General features: G+C 36.9%; 1 pseudogene; it reads right to left on the bottom strand.

Moving 5' to 3' along the window:
• Nucleotides 1–2,723: 2,723 nt before the first annotated feature.
• Nucleotides 2,724–4,805, bottom strand: LOC128596428 (kinesin-like protein KIF11; annotated as a pseudogene).
• Nucleotides 4,806–5,667: the final 862 nt, after the last annotated feature.

Raw genomic sequence — 5,667 nt, 5'->3', positions numbered from 1 at the left:
ACATCCCTCCTTACGTTTTAAACGTTACAACTGAGTTCATTTTCCTTCCTCATGAACTATATTCTTTCTAAGTTGTTTTAGTAAGAATCTGATAATTAAGTTTTTATCTGCGAATGTCTTTTGTTCTCATTCTTAATTTTATTGATTGCGGAATTCTAAGTTAACATTTCTCTCTCAGCACACTAAGCTCTACCTTAGGGCTTTTCATAGTCTAGAGAAGACAGCCATTGGTCTCTAATGACCATTACTTGGAAGATCTTTCTTTCCTGTTTCATTGTCTATGATCCTCTTTAGTTTTATGTATCTGTACATCTCAACTTTTTTTGCTACTCAGTATTAGGGTTTGTATTTATCAAAATTGCTAGAAACACTAGCGTTGTCAGCCAACACTTACAAACTTAATTCTTTTCTATCAACGCTTTCTGAATACATAGTTAAATGAATTTTAGAACTTGTTTATTCTTCCTGTCTTTTTTTTTTTTTTTTTTATAGTCTCACTTTGTTGCCCTTGGTAGAGTGCTGTGGTGTCATAGCTCACAACAACCTCAAACTCCTGGGCTCAAGTGCTTTTGTTGCCTGAGCCTCCTGAGTAGGTGGGACTATTGGCACCCACCACAACATCTGACTATTTTTTAGAGATGGCCTCTCGTTCTTGCTGTTCTCAAACCCATGAGGTCAGGCAATCCACCCGCCTTGGCCTAGAATGCTAGGATTATAGGTGCAAACCACCGTGCCTGGCCTCTTCCTGTCTCTTAACCTGTTTTCTAGAGTATCCTTTCCATATAACATCTTTACATTCCTTTTCTAGTTCATTATTCTCGAATTGTATCTATTTTTATTCCATTCATTTTTTAATTTCCAAGTTCTAATTTGGTTCCGAAGAGAATATCTGAAGTTATTTTTCAAACTCTAATGTTCTTTTGCTATGGTGTTGCAAGAAGACTAGGACTGACGGAGAGAATCACTCAAACACCAAGATTATAGAGGAAGAACTTTATTTTAGCTGGCAGAGCCACAGCAGACTAGACTGCAAAAACACCCCTGCTCTCCCACTGGCTCTGTTTTTTTTCCCTTTTATCTCAAATCAAAGGCTCTTTGTCCATGGGTACCCTTCTCATTGGTCAGTTTGAATAGAGCTGGAGAAGGCAGGCTCGGGCTTTTATAGAAGTGGAACCATTAGTTTCCTGGTCCCAGTAAAGTTTCTACTAATTCCTAACAGCTGAGTCATCACTGGGAGGACTTTGTAGGTGTGTCCTCTCAGTGGTATTCTTTATGTTCTTTTTTAATCCTATCTAATTTTTTTTTCACTTAATGGACATTTATAGAACGATATACCAGCAATAGGAGACACATTCTTAAGTACATGAAACATTCAAACAATATGGTCTACATTCTGGGTCATTAAAAAAGCTCTACAAATTTTAAAGAATTGAAATCAAAAGTATGTTATCTGGCCACAATATAATTAAAATAGAAATCAATAATAGATGGTTTGAAAATCCCCAAGTATTTGGAAATTAACACACCTCTGATTAACCAATGAGTCAAAGAGGAATCACAAATAAAATTAGAAATACTGAAGGCAAACTTACCAGTGATGAAACATTGAAATGTTGGAGACAGAGTTTTTGCAAATAATTCAGTTTTAGGTGGCTTTGTAACTAGACTTTTATTTCCATTTATGTCATGGAAAACTCTGCCCAATATTGAAAGTATATGACTTCATCACTTACAGAATATAAATGTATATCTCACTTTAATCATTACTACTTAAAGAGGATGTGTCTTTCCTATATATTGTTAGCCAGAATTTTTTGTTATGAGAAAACTGAGATCCACCCATTAAACCATGTGTAATAGATAATAGGCATCTACAAAACCATATTCAGTTTGAATGCTTCAGTTGAGAGAAGCAAGGACCTTTAGGAAAAAACATCATTAGTAAAAGTAAGAGGCACCAAACTTTTCTTAGTCTGTTCTAGCCTTTTCTCTCTTTAGTCCTGTCACTTTTTGCTTTATATGTTTTTATGTTATTACTCACTTGCAAATACAGATTTGAGTTTTTTTTTTTTTTTTTTGGAAACAGAGCCTTGCTCTGTTACTCAGGCTAGAGTGCCAGGGCCTCAGCCTAGCTCACAGCAACCTCAAACTACTGGGGTTCAAGCAATCCTCCTGCCTCAGCCTCTTAAATAGCTGGGACTACAGACATCTGCTACAATACCCAGCTAATTTTTCTATTTTTTGTAGAGACAGTGGTCTTGCTCAGGTCTCAAACTCCTGAGCTCAAGGAATTCTCCCACCTCAGCCTCCCAGATTTATCACATTACAGATGTGAGCCACCATGCCTGGCCTCTCTAATACTACACAAAGTTTTCATTTGTTATAAAAGAGCTACTTCATATGCAAAGCTAGAAATATACATTTATTAAGTGCCAAGTCCAAATTCTAAAACCCAACTTAATACACTAATACAAACTTTGGGTTGACAGAAAAATGTGTAGACATTAAATTTAATTAAATTTACAGTATATTGTCTTGATACAATCTGTCCTTACAGTCTATACACAGGCTCAAGTTCTGAGGTTTCTAACTTTATTTGCAATTTTCCTTAAATTCTGGCCCTGAAGTTAACTAAAGATTTATCGAGGCTCGTAGAGGTAGGTAATCTGCTGTTTTTGACAGAGTGCTCTGTAGTTTCTTCCACTTTAGAACTCTCCACTGGATTAATAATTCTGTTTTGTGTTTTCCATGTGATTTTTTTTTTCTTGTTTTTTTTTAACGTGCTCTATATTTTCTTGGACACCACTAGGTGGTTTCTGGATGTTTTCACACTTTTCCTCCATAGCACAGAATCTCTCTGTCCAAAGATTCATTAATTGACCAAGTTCCTATGAATGGGTTTGCTTTATTGTCTTTAGATCTTCAGTTAAGATTCCACATTGTTTCTGTGATTCAACCAAGGAAGAAATTGTATTTTCTAGTAGTTCATGTAGATTATTACAAAGTATACTGAGGAAGTCATCCAATTCTTTTTTCTGATCTTCTAGCTTATCATCCACAGTCAATGAAGTCTTAAAAACATGCTTTAGTTGACTATTGATTTTCAATATAGACACCACAGGGGAGGATAAAATCATTTCCAGTGAACTTAAGTCAGTCTTAAGTACATGAATCAATTCTTTTTGCACAGTTTTACTTTCTGCTGCTACTGATTGTTCTTTTAATATCATCTTCAGAATCTGAGAAACATGAGTAGACACATTTTCTGGAATAGATCTGAGAGATCCAAGTGCTGCTGTAGTAATGCTGGCTAATCCACAGACACCAGAAGACAGTAGATTACCAAACAAGGTCTTGTGAACTTCTAGCATGGCCTTTTGTTTTGAACTGCCATCCTTAATTAATTCTTCCATATTACTAACCTAAGATTTTGCCAGAAACATGCTGAGCTTCTGCATTGTATTGATCAACTGCCTTCTTCGATCCAGTTTGGAATGGAGACCAGATACATCTTTCGTAGTTTCTTCGACTGTGCTAAGCAGCTTCCTAGCAGCATCATGAAGTATCTTTGCAGTACTTTCCAAAACTGATGTGATGCATTCTTCTTTAACAAGTTGTAATTTAGTTTCTTGCAAATGGTTTTGAGTGCTTTCAACTTCCTGTCTTATTTTGCAGATCATATTTACACTGGTCAAGTTCATTTTTATTAGTCACAAACAACTCTGTAACCCTACTTAGTTCCTTCTCAACAGCACCAATTTTTTCAATCAGTTCCACAATCTGTTCTTCTTGAACAGTTAATTTTCCATTCATGGCTCTAAAATTTTCTTCAGAAATGTACACTCCATTTTTCTCATGGGCTGCAGCAAGATCTCTCTTCAGGAACTCTATTTCTTCCGGATATTCCTTAAGAGCTTTTTGGTGAGTTCCTGATTAACTTCAAGTTTATTATTTTCTTTGCTCGGTGAGCATATTCCAAGGTACTCAGTTTCCTCAAGATTGAGATGCAAGAGAACTTGATGCAATTACAGATGTTCTTGTGCACTCCCAGAGAGAATCCTGGAGGATTCTAGTTAGTTTAGATTCTTGGTAAGGAACATGGGGTGTTCTTTCTACAAGTGTAATAACCCTTTCCCAAAATCAACAGAGATTGATTGATATTTCCAGCTTCTCGAGCTTTATCAACAGCTTTAGAAGGGCCAATGTTTTCACTTCCTGCAAGACAACCAAGTTCAACTTTCCAATTTTAACAAGCTCTTCATCAATTGTAGTTTCTTGCCTATGTATTGTAACAGAAAACTGAAATCGACTAGAATATGCATTTATCAAAGTGGCTGCAGTTGTCCTTTTTGCTGCCCCCTTGTCCAAAATTTGATAGACTTCATCTTTGTTGTGTACTGTAATTTCTTCTAAACTTTTGATTATCACTCCCCCCTTGATTCAGGGATCATCAAACATCTGTAACCTCTCAGAAACATCAGAAGATGGATTAAGAAGATCAAAAAGTTCATTATAGATTTCCAACAGAGACACTTTGAAAATTCAGTTTCATTATCTGTTGAGAGCTGACCTCCTGGGAGGCAAGGCCCCTCAGTTTGAGGAAATGTACTTGAGTCAAGGACCGAGTGCAAATCTGGCCTCAGTGGTTTTCCTGTTATGGCTGGTTCCTGAACCAGATTCAACTGGGGACATGCCCCTTTGGTAACCTTCCAACGAGAGATAAGTGACCTTTGAAAATCCACCTTTTCTAGGAATCCTTGTCTTCTATGGAAGTCTATTTTGAGTGACCTTGGGCTTGAATCCATTCTCTGGTGCCCCGGCAACTATCAGTGGAGAAAGCTGGCAGAAACCTATGTTGTGGAAAGTTACTTTTGTATTCACTCATTGTTCAGCTATACTTTATTTAAGGGGCCTGCAGATTTTCTTGTTGCCAGTTCTGCCGTGCTTTTTACAGAGTGTGTTTTGAATATTTTATCTAACATTTTAGTTTCAATCAGGTGGCTTTTTAGGGTGTTGACTCTGTTATAAGAAGTCTAGAGAACCTCTCACAATTTTTCAAAAGGATTTCTCTCCTGTCACTGCAGGGTAACAGGTGTGGTCACTTTAGTTCTTCCTCATTGGTCCTCTGGAGCCGAGAAGTTCCAAAGCCAGAATTCCTCAGTCAGTCTCTTCTATAGAAAGACAAAGAGAAGAATTTTATCAAGGGTTCCTTGGAGACTGTTTTTCTAAACAGTTCATTATCTGCTATTCATAGAGTATTTCCTGGGAAAGAGATTTGGCAGTCAAATTTTACTGAGGAAATGGCTGTTGAAACTGACCCTGTTTATATTCTTGCATCACAATTATCTGGTGGATAATTTAAAGCTTTTAGTAGCTCTTTTTCTTCTTTTTTTTTTTTTTTTTTTTCTTTCTAAATTCAAATAGATCAGGAATAGAGACATGAGTGGACTGTGCCTCTCGCAGACGCTTTCCCTTTTCTCTTTTTTGGTGTCTGGGTTCTTAGCTAATTTACTCAGGGATTGTCTGTGTCTAACTCGGTCAGGAAAAATAACCCTGGAAATCATAGAAGGAAATGAAGAGCAGAGGTTGGGGACGTAAGGTCAGGAAATAAATCAACTAGATGATTTTTTTCTCCTCTCACCTTGAATCCTCTCCATTAACAAGGAA

Source organism: Nycticebus coucang, chromosome 10, assembly GCF_027406575.1.
Source record: "Nycticebus coucang isolate mNycCou1 chromosome 10, mNycCou1.pri, whole genome shotgun sequence".
NCBI lineage: Eukaryota > Metazoa > Chordata > Mammalia > Primates > Lorisidae > Nycticebus > Nycticebus coucang.
This window is presented reverse-complemented; position numbering and strand designations above follow the sequence as displayed.